The sequence below is a fragment of the Canis lupus genome, chromosome 35, assembly GCF_048164855.1.
Source record: "Canis lupus baileyi chromosome 35, mCanLup2.hap1, whole genome shotgun sequence".
Classification (NCBI taxonomy): domain Eukaryota; kingdom Metazoa; phylum Chordata; class Mammalia; order Carnivora; family Canidae; genus Canis; species Canis lupus.
Window position 1 is genome coordinate 4,957,076 of NC_132872.1, and position 15,276 is coordinate 4,972,351.

Sequence of the window (15,276 nt, forward strand, 5' to 3'; positions counted from 1 at the left end):
TCTGAGGGGGGCCCTGGGCTCCTGAAGACCACCCGCACATGCCTCAGTTAGAGCCCCTGCTAGCCAGGGTGCACCCCGCCAGGCTGGCTCTCTGTGGCCCATTCCACCAGCATGTGCAGGAGGGTAGTGGGCTTGAAGATGCAGGGTGAGGGACACGGAGGGCGAGAACAAGACTGGCACAGCTCCGGGTGACCTAGCGGATCCTGAAGGCTGCCCTGCACCTGCCCTAAGTGCGTTCTTCTAGGCCACCAGCTCCCGCTTCTCTCCCCCTCGTGCCACAAGCAACAAAAAAAGTCAGACCTGGCTGTGAGCTGTGTCTGCCAGGAAGGAGTAGTGTTGAGCGTGTGTGTGGGGTTGGGGGGTCTGTCCTCTGAGCTGATGGTTCCAAACGTCTGTCCAACTTCCCAGCTAGAATCTTGATGGTTCAGGCACTGGCAGCCGCCCATGGTTCTGCCCTCATGGGCAGCCCCGTGTGGGGCCACTTCCCAGGGGCGCTCCCTCCGGCTCTGTCCCCACCTGTCCTCCCCACTGCTCCGGAGGAAGGACAAGGGCTATTTGCAGCTCCCTACAAGCCGGGCTCCCCAGCATGCTCTGCAGCCTTTGTTTCTTGGGGCTCAGAGGCCTGCTCGGACATCTGTGTACTCTCCGTTAAATTAGGTTTAGGTCACGTTCGCTTTACTTTGGAGTTTATCCTGCTCAGAGCCACGGATGGGGAAGTACTTGTTCTAGGAGAGTTGATTGACCCTGTGGTCAGCGAGAGGGAAGGTTGTAGGTTTTTCTAACCTCTGGGTTAGTGTCCCTCTCATCTGCTTGTCACATGCCTCTCTGCATGTGCTGCTCTGCTGGGGGTGTCACCCGGGGCCAGAACCAGATGTGGGCTGTGCTGGACCAGGAGTTGGGCCGCCCTGTGCAGTGTGTGTGTGTGATGGGGGGGTGTTCTCTAGCGAAAATTCTTTGTGTGCAAATTGGTATAAGGGGGGCAGGGGGCCAGGGCTACAAATCCTAGCCTGGAGGAAACTCTAAGCTGTGTTCCTACCTCTTCTGAGCCAGTTCCCCCTCCTGGGCCAGAATTCCTAGCAAGGATCTTCTAACTAAGGAGGTTTGCGGTGTTACTCACACCCTCCTCCCCCGAGTGGCCCTGGAGGCCTCCCCACGGTCTCTCTAGCTCCCAGGCCTGTGTCCCCACCAAGCCTTCATTGTTGGCACATGAACTCCGTCCTCACTGAAGACCCTCCAACCTCTGTCCTCCCCCTCTCAGCTGGCCTCCTGGGTACCCTTCCTGGCCTCTCCGAGATGGCCCAGGACCTTCTCCTGCCCAGGGCACTTCTTCCACTGCCCTGGATGTCTGTCTGTCTCTCCAGGCCACCTCTGTCCCTCCTTGGCTCCTTCCCTTAGATGCTGAGCGTCGGCACCGGTTTTGCCACTTGCAGACCCCCTCTCTTCCTCCCCCTCCGGGGGCCTGCCTCCATCCCCATGTCCTCTCCCTTGTCACCTTCCTTCCCGGCGGGGTGGTTCTCAGCCTACGTGTCTCCCCACACTCCCCAATTGTACCCCCCTCCGAGGAAAGCGGCCCTTGCCGCACATTCTGGGATCTCCCGGCTGCCACATGTTTGAGGCTCCTTAGCTGCTAGTCTTCTGCCCCTAGTCAGCCTGGGACCACCTCCTTCCTGACCCTCTCCCGCCCCATCTCTTGTCTTGGCCCCCAGTCCTCTCCTTCCTCTTTAGGCATCAAGCGTGCCCAGGGCTCCATGCTGGACCCTCTCCTAGCTGGTCGTGCCCACCCCTGTGATGCAGTCTTGTCGCCATCTCTGCGCCTCTGGCCCAGGCCTCTCTGGAGATACCCTTACAGACATCCTGCTGCTCCCAGGCTGTGTGTCCCCAGCCGCCTGATGGTTTTGACTCTCCCTCCCTCCACATCCCCTCCTAATCTGCCCTGCTTTGCCCCTCCTCCCTCATCTGCACCATTGCAACAGCCCTTAAGTGATCGCCCTGCCTCGGCCCTCTCCCTCTGGTGCGTGCACGCTGGCCACACGGCTGTAAGGCTCATAGCCCAGGTCTGAGCATGCTGCCTCCTGGCCATTCCAGCCCTCAGCACCGGCTTCCCCCATCTGCCCTAAATGCCTGCATAGCTGTGTCTCCAAGCTTCCTTGGAATGTTTTCTGTCCCTCCTGCTGCTCCCTCTGCCACCGCTCCTCTGTATTTCAGAGCCCAAGTCAAACATCACCTCCTCCAGGAAGCCTTCCTGAGCCATGCCTCAGTGCACAGGGACAAACTCTTCCTTCCTTCCTTGGGGTCCCTCTGGGACCACACTCACCCAGCTGTTTGGCTCTCCCTGGTTTTCTTTGTTTTTCTCCCCTGAGACTGGGTGTGTCTCAGGATCCAAGACAGGCTTTATTTATTGCCGATTTCTCCAGCCCTAGCAGAGTGCCTGGCCCGCCACTGGCCTCGGTACGTTTGTCTAATTAATGTTGTATGAAGATAAATTCTCTCTTGCATCTGCTAATAGGTCTTTTTAAGGGAGGTCATTCTGTTACTTTAGTTTGACCGGATCGTGTTTGTGGCTAGGCTGAGATGAATGTCCCCCTCAGCAAGGGGCCGGTTTCTCTCTGCAAATTGGTTGGATTTGCATATTTTTAGGACTCTCGCCTCGTGTGTTCCCTCTGTGGTTTGCCCCCCAGCTTCTTGCATTTCTGGTCACATCCTGGGCAATTAATAACAGCCTCCCAGATCAATGAATTTGGCTGGATTGATTTATATCCCACCCCCGGGCTAGCTTCCTCAACCCCTTGGTATTTTCTGAGAGTATAGAAGAGGTCTCAGAATCTAGGCTCATTTAAATAACAGTGTAACATCAATGGGCTGAAACATCACCCTTGAGGTAAATGTATTGGAAAAAAATCACCCAGTGCATTTCAGAAGCTGATTCCAAGGACTGTCCCATGGATAGTCATGGGCAGGCTCGCCACTCACCAGCACAAATAACGGAATCTGTGTATGTACGTGTTTGTGTGTATCTCCATCCTCATTCTCTAGGTTTTCTATATATTTTAATTTTGTGAGTTTTGGTTTCACTGATGATAGGACCCAGCCTTGAACCTCATGGATGTTCAGTCGATTTTTGCTGAGTGAATGAATGAATGCGAGAACGATCGAGCAGACGCGAGCTCGCGGGAGTGCCTTTTCTCTTCGTGGAGGTAGAGTGATTGCTCGTGGATCTGATGTGTCCACAAGTGGTGCCGGGTAATGCCTCTGGCTGCGTCCTTTCTCCATTCTGGAGTGGCCCGTTTCTGCTGGAGTTGCCTTCCACACTGACAGGCTCACGACCTCTGGTCACTTGTGTTGTGTTGAGAAGACTCAGCTGTGCTGCTTCTAGAAGTCATGGGCAGGGGGGCTGGCAGGCAGCGTGGGAAGAAAGTTTCTACAGCCTGGAAAGCACAGGAGGCTGGTCAGGAGTGTTCTTGAAGGTCCTTGGAACTGCGCAAGGAGGGTGGGGTGCCCCCTTGGATGGCAGATTTTGGCCCAAAGCTCAAGACCCCAGCAGGGTGGGGGGACGGGCAGTGTTGGAGTACGGTGACCATATAATTGAGCATCAAAACCAGGACATTTACACAGTGAAGGGGAAGGCACACCATTAATAATTGCTCCAAAGCAGCAGGCACAAGCCAGGCCCATCCTGGGCAGACGGGGGCTTCTCCGTGCTGTCGGAGAGCTCTCCTGGGGAGAGCTGGAGCATCGTGGAGTGCTCCCGGGAGTCGAGAGATGGCCAGTGTGGGAGTTAGGGGCTGGGCCACTAGCATCCTGTGGGGCAACCTCTCTTGGGAGCTCAGGGCTCTGGCCAAGAGGTGTGAGGCATCCAGGCTGGGGTACCCGGCTTGGCGGCCAGCCCCGCGCCCTCACACCCACCTCAGCTGAGCCACCCCAGGCTCATGCACACCCGGGTGCTGTCCCTTATTTTCTCTCGGCCTCCGGGGTTCTGGAGAGGGCTGGGTCTCCTGAAACCCTCCGCTTCTGACCTGTCTAGGACATTCCTCCTCAGGCTGGGTCACTTGTGTGGTGACCTCAGGCTGGTTGCATGGCCTCGAAGTGGAGATAAGGACGCTGCCTTGGAGCGCTGCCTTGGGATTCAAGAGAGGAGGTTGGCGGTGATGATGGTTCTCTGCTGGTTTGCAAAAGAAGTCTTTTCGTGGACCGTAGAGAAGGAAGTAAGGAAGATGGAGATGGAGCTCATGATCATGAGAGCTAATAGCTGGTTTCCGTGACTCTCAAGTGTAGATACTGTTATTCTCCATTTTACAGATGAGAAACTGAGGCACAGAGAGCTTAAGAAACTTGCCAGAGTCACACAGCAAGTAAGGGGTGCAGTGAGACTCGAACCCGGGCTTTTCTAATAGATTAGGCTCCTTGTAGGCGTTCTGCGGACGAAGGGCACGGGGATATGCATTCAGGACACCGGTGGGTCCCCTGCCCTGCTGCGCACACCGCCGTCTCACCAACTAGGTCTCCAGAAAGTAGACAAGTCACGATTTCTGGCACTGACCCTGCATGTCTGGCTGGGGCTAAGTGGGGCTTATTTATAAAAGATTTTAATAAAATAAGCATTTTGGCTCTATTGACATTCTTTCCCTCTCCTTCTACATCCCCCCTCACTGCCTCTCTCTCCCCACCCATCACACACACACACACACACACAGAGACACGCGCGCGTGCGCATGCACACACAGATTATAGCACTGTGTGTGTGTGTGTGTGTGTGTGTGTGTGTCTGCGATGGACATTTTTTGCCCCTAGAAGGACGTGCTCCCAAGTGGAGTGTGAGTGTGTAATCCGGCTCCAGGGTGACCTCTGCAGGAAGGGCAGCTGTCTTGGCTCAGGCAACTTATTTGTTTATTTGTTTACCAGGAGGGGAGCAGGGCGCCGAGTAAGGAGAGGGGGCCGTGCTCACATTGTTCAGAGACATCTGCTGTTTGCAGTAACTTGCCAGCCAGGCGGAGCTGCGAGGTGGCTGGCTTTCCAGTGTTCCCTGTAAATATTATGACTTCGAGGACGGAGGCAGAGCCCCAGGGGCTTCAAGGAGACTGCAGGACTCGTCCTCCACTCGGTCCCTGCCTGCCTGATGTCCCGTTGTCCCATCCTCCCCCCGCTGAGGGGTCCCAGGACTATGGATGGTTCTGGGAACAGCAGGGGGATATGCAAGTGGCCTCTGCGCTCCACAAATTAGAAGCGCTGGGGCTCAGAGATGGTTGCGGGAGCTGAACTCCAGAGCTGGAGCTTAGGAGACAAGAAGTGCCCCGAGGCCAGCTCTTGTGGCTTTCATGGAAAGGGGACAAGGAAGGAACAGTTTGTCGTCCCCTGGACCTCGGTTCTGGGGCCAGAGGAAGGGCAGTGCGTGTGGACAGGTTTTACGAGGACACACCTGTCCTCCAAGCTCCTCTGCTGTGTGACCTGGGGCAAGGCCCTCCACGTCTCTGACCCCCGGGTAACGCCGATGTTGCTGAGGGCTCCGCAGGCCGTCTAAGCTCCCCCCACCCCGGCTGCAGCTTGCGCCACCATGACCTAGCCCAGGAGAAGAGGCAGCCGTTCGTGAGTCAGGCCTGCTCTGAGAGGAGCTCCCGTGGCGGTGTTTTAGGTTGAAAAATTCATCCTCCAGTCCAACCAAATTCCTTGACAATACGCACCGCTGAGCGTCTGGTTCTCCTCGCGGAGGAGACAGCTGGTCCCATCTGCAGCTGTGAGCCAGAGGCTGTTTATGATTAAATCTCCCTCCAGGTCCCTCCCTGGGGCCTGGCGACCTCGGGCCCTCTGACCCGGGAGTCATGAGCTCACACGGTTAAGGACATTTGGTGGGACCTTCCTGGGTGCAGAGCTGCAGGGAGTAAGGGGCACCGACCGGCCTCCTCCCTTTTGTAGGGCGGGGGGAGCATTTACGAAGCCTGCCTGGAGGAGGGGTGTGCATGCACATGCGTGTGCACGTTGTCCTTTCCTTCCGCTCGGGCCCATGGCTTAAACCTCCTCGGCTGAGCTGGACGGGGGTCTGCACAGGGAACCGCCGCTGCCGCGAGCCTAAGACTAGCCAGGCCGCCCGTGAGCCCGGCCTTCTCCGGGAGGAGGGGACCCCAGCTGGGCAGGCAGCCCCGCCTCCGCCACCCTGCCACTGGGGCTGAGCTGGGGCTGAGCTGGGGCTGAGCTGGGGCAACCCCCTCCCCTCCTGGCCTCGTGCGTCGTGGGTAAGGCCAGGCGTGGAGAGCCGAGCGCCCTGGTGCGAGCTGGGCCGATCCACGCCACGTCCCTGCAGTGGCCTGGGCTGCAGAGGACAGTCACCGCCTCCCGTCCCTCTTGTCACGCACTGTGGCCGCTGCCTGCCCCTCGCCTGGGCCTCTCATGGAATCCAGGGCGCTGGGGACAGCATTCAGCGTTTCCCAACTGCCTCCCCGGAACCGGCCTTGCCCTGTGAGCTTCCCCTCTGCTGACTGGGCCCATCTCTTCGTCAGAGGCTTCCTGCTGTCCCCCCTGGGGCCTGGGCTGTGTCCCAGTGGCCCTCGCACACGGGGTCACGCGGGGGTGCAGCAGGCCTGGAGCGCCCCCTTCCCTCTCCAGGCCAGGGCCAAGGCGCAGCCCCTGCTGCAAACGGGGCTCTGTCTCCTGAGAGCAGCGTCAGGCCCTGGGGTGGCTGTGGAGGAGGCTAATCGGTCCAGGAGCAAGTTGGGGGGCCGGGTGGATTCCATATTTCATTGAGACTTTTACCTTCAGACGTTTTTTTTTTTAACTTCTGGTGAAATATAAACACCATCAAGTTTGTTATTTTAACCATTTTTAAGTGTACAATTCAGTGGCATGAAGCTCATTCACCAGATTATGCAACCATCACCACCATCCATTTCTAGAACTTTGTCATCGTACTAGACAGAGACTCGGTACCTATTAAATAACAGCTCCGCACTCCTCCCTGCCTCCCGGCCCCTGGTCACCACCATCCTGGTTTCTGCCTCACGTAAGTTGGATCATACGACATCTGTCCTTTTGCATCTAGCTTATTTCACTTAGCGTCACGTCTTTAAAGTTTATCCATCTTGTCGCGTGTGTTAGAATTTCATTCCTTTTTAAGGCTGAATATTATTCCATTGTATGCATGTACCACGTTTTGTTTATCCTTCCACCCACCCATGGACATTTGGGCTGTTTCCACATTTTGGCTGCAGTGAGTAATGCTGCTGTGAACATGCGTGTACAAATATCTATTGGAGTCTCTGCTTTCAGTGCTTTTGAGTGTATGCCCCAAGGTGAAATTACTGGATCACTGGTAATTCTATGTTTAATTTTTTGAGGAACTGTCATACTGTTTTCTACAATGGCTGCACCGTTTTCCCTACCCCACCCCCTTCCCAGTGTACCAGGGTGCCAATTTCTCCACGTTCTCACCAAGGCTCCATGCTTTTCAAAAGACCGGATTAAGTACAGTCCAACTTGGGGACAAGGGCATAGAGATGATTTTAGAGGACTTTTCTGCCATCAAAGACCTGTTTGGAACTCTTTTTAGAAAGGATATCTGGGGGCAGCCCCAGTGGCTCGGCGGTTTAGTGCCGCCTTCAGTCCAGGGTGTGATCCTGGAGACCCAGGATCGAGTCCCTCGTTGGGCTCCCTGCATGGAGCCTGCTTCTCCCTCTGCCTGTGTCTCTGCCTCTCTCTGTGTGTCTTTTATGAATAAATAAATAAAATCTTAAAAAAAAAAAAAAAAGAAAGGATATCTGGGATAAGAGTGTCCCATGCAGAGGGAACAAACAGAGCAAAGGCCCTGGGGTAGGAATGTGCCCAGTGGCTTTGTTGCAGAAGAGGAAAGCAGCCAGTGTGGCTGGAGTGGAGGGAGGCAAAGGGAGGACCCCAGATGAGAAGTCAGTAAGGGAAGGGAAGGATGAGACCGTGAAGGTCCTCAAGGGGCCCCTGTCAGGACTCGGTCCTGCCTTTTACTCTCAGTGGAATGAGAGCTGCTACAGGGTTTGAGTGAGGGGTGACATGATTCTGACTCCTGTTTCAAAAGGATCCTCTGGTTGCTGTGTTGCAAAGAGACTGTAAGGGGCTGAGGGTGGAAGCAAGAGAGCAGCTTTAGGCATCCAGGTGAGCCTCCCCACGGAGGGAAGCTCCCAAACAGGGAGCTGAGCCTGGTGACCGGGGCGCCTCTTGAGGGGGTGATAGGAGAAGCCGCAGGCAGACAGGTGGAGAAGCCTGCCACGCCTGTTACGTAATTTGCGGGGCCCAGTGCAAGAGGAAAACGTGAGGCCCCCGGTTCTAAAAAGCACTGAGAATTTTGAGAGGAAAACAGCAGAGCATTAAACTGAGCGGCTGCACAGGTCACACGCCTCGCGGATGTGACCCAGCGTCTCCCGGGCCGACTTGCGGCCACGGAGCCCACCCCCCCACCCCACCCCCGCTCCTTTGGGGAGAGGCTTCTAGGACTGGTGTTGTGAGGGCCCGTGGCACAGGCCACCGGTTCAGGCTCCCAGGAGAATGGAGACGGTGGTCTTGTGGCTGAAAGCAGATGGTGAGCCCCCCGCCCCTCCGCCATTCGGGCGCAATGGGACTGAGACCTCAGCTCGGAGAAGAGGGAGCTGAGAAAATTCTTGGCATTTACTAGAAAGGAGAGAGCTGCTGTCCTCTAGTAATGGAAAAGTAGCATAATACACTCTTTTTATTAAAAAAAGAAGTGTTAGCCATTTATACTTATCAATGCCTATAAAATCCTCAAACCACCCTATGGGAAAGCACCGTCATCCTTTTGTTGCAGGTGAGGACACTGGCACGCACACGGTTTCAGCAACTTGCCCAAAGCCACACCACGACGTAGAGAGGCCAGAAATGGAAGCCAGGCTTGCCGTCTCCTGGGCACAGACGGCTGACACCTCGCTGATAATGCTAACTGGGGGCTCCGGCTCCCCTCCCTGTCCTGGAGCAAAGCAAAGGAAGGGGAAAGTCAGGGGAAAGACCTGCCTCTCTGCGGTCCCTCTCTGCCCGGCCCTTTCTCAGACAGTAGTAATGTTGGCCACCACCCTGGGGGGCACTTGCTGTTTGCACTTCTTGTGGGGGGAGGAGGGGATCTGAGGAGGGTTGGAGGTGGTGACCCCAGGTCCTGGCACTGTGGGTGCATGCCCGCCCTCCCTGATTTCAGATTCCAAGAGAGCAGGCCAACGGGGGACTGCGAGTAAAGGGCCAGGTTTGTGTTGGTAGATGAGGCCCACAGAGCTTGTCACCCGGGCCCCATGCACCTCTTCTCTGCACTTCCTCCTCTGGGAGGCCCAGGATCTGCAATCCCCAATGCCAGGTGCTCACAGCTTGGTTTTCCCTTAAGGACCAGAATGTCCACTTGAAGGCCGAGGCCATTAGATTCATCTTCCTACTCAGCGACTTTAGCTTCCTGCCCATTTTCATGGCTCCTGTACATATTTGTGGTTGTTAATCATGCTGATGGAGTGGATAACTGTAACTGGGATTTTTCTGGCTTCTTTGACCAAGATGTTCAAACCTGGAGCCTGGACTCACAGTTTCGGAGGTCAGGCGAGGGAAGGATTACTTCCAATTAGGGAAGGAGTCCCAGCTAGGAGAGTCTGACCCGTTGTTTGGAGGGGGTGTTCAGACCCCAGGATGTTTGGCTGCGTCCTTTGGGGTTAAAAGGACCCAGATTTGAATTCTGACTCCACATTTGTTATTTCATCTGTGCAGCCTGGGGTTGAGTTGGTTTCTCCTTTGAGTCTGTTTCTTTTTCTGCAAAAGTGAGGGTGATCTACTGGAGTTAACCCAGAGACCCGTGGGGAGATCCTTACACGGAAAGACCAATGCAGTTTCAGAGGCTTTCTTGGGGCTGTTCTCCTTCAGGCAGTCCGATCAGAAGCTGGCTGAGACCTGGGGCCCTGGCTGGGTTTCTCACCTTTGCAGGTACTGAGCACCCCCTGCCGAACTCCCTGCTTCTCTGAGCCCCCGGGAGTCGACCCCACCCTCACCTACACGCCCGTCCCACGCTCTGTGCTGTCACACAAGCCTCTCCTGACAGCCTTCATTGTCTGCCTCACCCACTCGCTTCTCACACCTCTTCCCCTTCCCGTCTCCCCCGTTTCCGTACCCCCACCCTAAGCAGCAGCAATTACTCTGAATCTCTCAAAGTTCTTGAAAACTCACCTGCTCTGTGGGCTTGAAGCCTCCTGCGGCGTCTGTTCCTTTCTTACCTCCTAAGGCTCCCCTCCCCGGAGTGGAGAGACTCTGTTATTTCAAGAGCATTGTCTCAGAAGTCCTCCTGGAGGGGAGGGCTCGGCCCTAGGGACCTGGAGGGGAACCCTTGGGCCCAGGCTCAGCCTCACAGTGGTTTATGGGGGCCCTCCTCCCCACCGCCACCCTGGGACCTCTGTACAAAGCATCCCTCATCAACCCCACCCTCCCTCCAGCTCCAGAACCTCTGCAGGCCCAAGACCAGTTGTGATCCCATAGTGCCTACGAGTGGTGCTGTGTCCCTTGGCTGGAGACAGTGGGCGCCTGTGTGGTGGGCGAGAGAAATGTTGGAAGTGAATGCTTGCCGTGTCTGATGCCATGTCTGTGTGCCCTGGAACACGGAAGCGGCCGGGACCAGGAATTCACTTCGCTTGGAGAATTTCAGCCTGACTTCCTGGAAACCAGGCTAGGATGCTCGGAAAATGAGAGTGTGGGACAGAGCATCGGCAGCCGAGGCCTGTCGTACCGAGCCACAGGCTGGCCAAAGAGAAGGAGCCGCCCTGGAGCTTTAGGTGACTCGCTCTGGAATAACGGGTGTCACTTTGATCTGAACCTCATTCCCTAACCCTCTCTTCCTTGATCTGCCCGGAACCCTGGGCCATAGGGTGGAGCAGATGCTGAGCCTTCCTCATTTTACCTTTCAGGGAACAAAGGCGTGACGATAGACAGCTAAAGACATTTGGCCAATCCGGCTAGCGCCAGGACCTCAGCCGCAGGTGGCTTTCCTTGCCAGGTCCCCTTGCCCCAGCACTCCTTTGGCATTTCTGGCCGATGACCAGGATAAGAACCCAAAGTTTCAACATGGTCATGGGGCATCCCAGGGACAGTGTCAAGCTGCCCTCCCACAGGATGGGAGGAGTGAGTGGGCGTAGGCAGGCCACCAGGGTGTGGTCTTCATTATCTCGCAGGCCCCACACCCATCTGGAAGACCCCTTGCTGATCTCTCTCTGCTCTGGGAAACTGGGCTCCTGCTCAGTATAGCATCTCAGGGTAAGGAGGCCTTGCCCTCCCATTAGGGACGTGGGGCCATTGGCCAGTGGAGGCTACAGGTCACTGTAGGACTGTGGGAGGAAGTAGCCCTCGTGGGGAGCAGCGGAACGGTGGTGGGGGTGTGTTCTCCACACCATCCCTTCTTCATGGGTTCTGCAGCCTCCCTCAGAGTGGGTTTGTGGCCAGATGAGCGACCGGGTGGGATGAATGTGGGCTGAAGCTGCGCACACCACGGTGTGTGGCATGGCCAGGACTGGCCCATGATGATAACTGCGCGGTTCCCAGCCTCCTCCCGCCCTTCCGCAGTGACCCAGGGGACCACGTGCTCCAGAGGGAGGAGAGCACTCGGCCAATATCGCGTCTTTCATGAGCCACATCTAAGCCCGTACAGGAGTAAAGCCCCGAGATTTCGGGGTGTGTTGGTCTCTGCGCAGGGCCTGGCCCGTCCTGACCACGGCAGCCCGGGGCCCTGCTGCGCTGCTGCCCGGTGCGCGGGCTCGGGCCTGCACGGGGCTCCAAAAGGGCAACGTCTGGCCCTTTCGGGGTCTGAAGTTTGAAGATGAGCGTTGAGTGGCCAGGCTGGAGAAGGAAGTGAAGAGGCCAGCAGGTGGCTGCCGTGCCCCCAGCTGTTCTTCAGCTTTGTTCCCAAGGGTAATCTGTGGATCTAGCTTCGGAGAATGAGCATCCATCCGTTCATTCATTCGTTCATTCATTCGTTTGGTGTTTCTCGAGCATTTATTCTGCGCCTGGCGCTGTGCAAGGTGTTGATGTTCCGTGGTGAGCAGGTGGGCTTTGCCCTCACGGAGCTGTCAGTCCGGTAGGGACGTGGTCCTCGGATGAGGAGTCGCCCTGGCAATGGTAACACTTCCGTCATGCTCAGCACAAAAGGGAGGGAGACGTGCACCCATGGTGGCAGTCAGGGCGGGGTGGGGGGCACAGCCACTTTGGGAAATCAGAGGATGATGACTATTTGGCTGCCGTCTAAAGGAAGAGTAGAGGGCAGCCCAGGTGGCTCAGTGGTTTGGCGCCTGCCTTTGGCCCAGGGCCTGATGCTGGGGACCCCGGATCCAGTCCCACATCGGGCTCCCTGCGTGGAGCCTGCTTTTCCCTCTGCCTGTGTCTCTGCCTCTCTCTCTGTGTCTCTCATGAATAAATAAGTAAAAAAAAAAAAATTACAGGAAGAGTAGATGGTAACTATGCAAAGAGGGGTGAGGGTGGCAGTGGGGTTTTTCTTGGAGGTGGGATTCGCATATGCAAAAACCCCGTGGCAGGACTGAGCAGGGATTGAGTTCCAGGGTAGTGACAGCGCGAAGCAGTGTGAGAAGAGGCTGGAGAGGCCGGACACGAACACCCGAACCCCCATAGCAGAGCTGGGGAGACTGGGTTTTATTCCGAGAGACGTTGGACGTTATCAGTTTGAAGTGGGAGAGGAAGTGTAGTTTACGTGGTCAGATGTGTGTTTTGAAAAGATCGTCTTGGCTGCTGTGTGGAGCTGCAGCTCTTGTCTGCTCCGCTCTTGTCAGCGGGCGGCGGACAGCAGGGTTTGCGTGGGTGGACACGCACACGATTTTTAGAAAGGCCACGGGCTGAGGCTCCCCTTCTCCTTGCTGGGGCCTGTCTCCACTGGTCTGCGTCAGCCGGGATAGAAAGCACCCCAAGCTTGAAACCCCAGAGAATGAAACTTCCCCAGGGGCTGACGGGAATCCACCAGATGCAAATCCTAATTCTGGGAAGAATGCTGATAGAGAAAGGAGCTATTGTCTAAAATTAGGCTTTGGGAATATTTCAGTGAGATGTCGTCTTCCTGCCCTTTTCTTGGTGAGGGTTTGGCGCTGGTTCCTCCCACCTGCTTGCCCAGACTTCTCTCCTCCAGCCTCTCCTGGCCGGTGGGTCCTCTGAGCTCACTCGGCCCCCCTCTGCTCTGGGGGCGCGTGGGGCTAAGGCCGAGGGGTTCGCCGCTCCGTGTTTTAGCGCCCGCTGGGCATGCTCATGGCAGGCGGGCTGGCCAGTGGCCACCTGTGAGCTCCCCTTAGCGAATTAGGACCCCAGGCTTCTCCTGGAGGAAAGGCCTCTAGAAACAAACGTCTCCTGCCCCTAATGAGGCGTTTCTCAAAAATATATGGCCTGGCCTGGAAGGCCCTGGCCCTGGGCAGAACTTCCAGTCCTCGGGAGAAATTCTGGTTTCTCTTACAGAAGTGCCAGGGTCCGGAGCCTGCTTAGCTGAACCGTGCCCACCCGCGGGGGTTACCTTGCTCCTCGATCCTGTGGGCCTCCAAACCTTGGGCCACCGCAGTCACGGTCCTGCCAGGCAGCCCCTGAGTCCCGCCTGGACCTCAGGCAGCCTCTTGCCCTGGAGAATGGGTGGCTCGAGGACATCCAGGTCTGCCCCCAAGCAGCCGTGAGAGGATTCAGTCTTGGCCTTAGGAACCCGCACGTCACCGTCACCACCAGGACTCCCACTATCACTCTCAAGGCCTGCAGGGAGCCCGGCCGGGAACCCCACGGCAAGTGCCTATGAGTCACCAGAACAGATGCTCACGTGGACAGATGAAGAGGGTGTTCGCTTCTCGGGGCCTTCGTGGTCATCCTGCCCAGACCCCTAGCTTTCCACCTGCCATGTGAGTGCCCCGTCCGGCATCCCCTGGACGCCAGATGCCCGGTACGTAGTAGGGCCTCAGTAGACGCAGAGGGATGAAATCAGCCCTTAGGGTGGCTGGTCTGCCACAGGCCTCTCATCCCTCTGGCCCTTCGTGCATTCTTGGGGCAAACTCTTAACTGTAGACATTCTTTCTCAGGAGAACGAGACGGTGTCTGCTGACCCTGGGTCGTAAATATCCTTCCCTCTCCAGATTGCTCTGAAAACCGGGAACAGAGGGGCCTGTCCCAGAAGGGTGGCTGTGCCTAGACACAGGATAAGCTGGGGTGAGGCCTTGACACTTGACTGTGGGGGCCCAGAGTTTCCAGGAAGGACACCCCATGGAAAGCCCTCTTGGCTGCGATTGCTGGCAGCGGGACCTAGGAAAGCTCAGCGCCTGGTTTATCTCTGTTTGTCGTCCACTGAGGAAAAATGAGAGTACGCTTCCTTCTCCGAGGTAGAGCTGTTTATATCTGCAGGATCTTGATACATGCGTGCAATGCTTTCACACACACAGACTTGGACACAGTACGTCTCCCGCTTTGGACACCGTGGCAGTGAACAGACACTAACCAGACCTGGCCCGTTTCCCCTGGGAACAGATGCACTGCCCTGGAGAAGGGACTCTGGTAGGGGTGGGGTGTCACTGGGCGAGGGGGGACCGTGGGTGGGGGGGCTAACTTGAAAAAGCCTGGGCTGGAGCTGAGGTTAGGCCGTGTGGGAGAACAGCCCCCTCACCAGGAGACTGCGTGGACAGCTCTCCACTCTTCAGTCCAAAATTACCTGCTGCATACCTGGTACACTGCTCAACTGTCCCATCTCGGTCCCAGGTCTCCTGAACGTTCAAGTCTCCCGGGTCTGATGTGGGTCAGTCGGCGCTTTTGTCCATAGTCCCCTCATGGCGTCTCTTGGTTTCGTCTCTTCTCTCCAGTCCATCTATCGCCCTGATGCAGCAGCATCCCTCCCCTACAGACCTCTCTGTGTCCGCCCTTCTTTTTTTTTTTTAATTTTTAAATTTATTTATGATAGTCACAGAGAGAGAGAGAGAGGCAGAGACACAGGCAGAGGGAGAAGCAGGCTCCATGCACCGGGAGCCCGACGTGGGACTCAATCCCGGGTCTCCAGGATCGCGCCCTGGGCCAAAGGCAGGTGCTAAACCGCTGCGCCACCCAGGGATCCCTGTGTCCGCCCTTCTTTGCGGCTAGAGACGGATGGTTCTTCCTTCTTGGTGATGGAGAGCAGCAGTGTTGCACGATGGTTAGCCACTTCCTCCCTGTGTGACCTTGAGCACGTTGCTTGACCTCACTAGGCCTCATTTTCTCTGTGTGTAAAATGGGAGTTTTTAACTGCACCCCCTTGCCCCCAACGGGTGAGTCGTCATGAGGACCAAAGGAGGTCCCACC

General features: G+C 56.6%; 1 protein-coding gene and 1 long non-coding RNA gene across 11 annotated transcripts in view; one reads left to right on the forward strand and one right to left on the reverse strand.

Moving 5' to 3' along the window:
• ADCY5 (adenylate cyclase 5) overlaps positions 1–15,276 on the forward strand; it is a 147,095-nt gene that overhangs the window by 49,021 nt on the left and 82,798 nt on the right. The gene's annotated exons all lie outside the window — the stretch shown is intronic.
• LOC140625191 (uncharacterized) lies at positions 8,652–10,002 on the reverse strand. Its single transcript, XR_012024565.1, has 2 exons — positions 9,255–10,002; positions 8,652–8,935 (listed from the first exon to the last, which is right to left on the reverse strand). It is a non-coding gene; the product is annotated as an uncharacterized lncRNA (long non-coding RNA).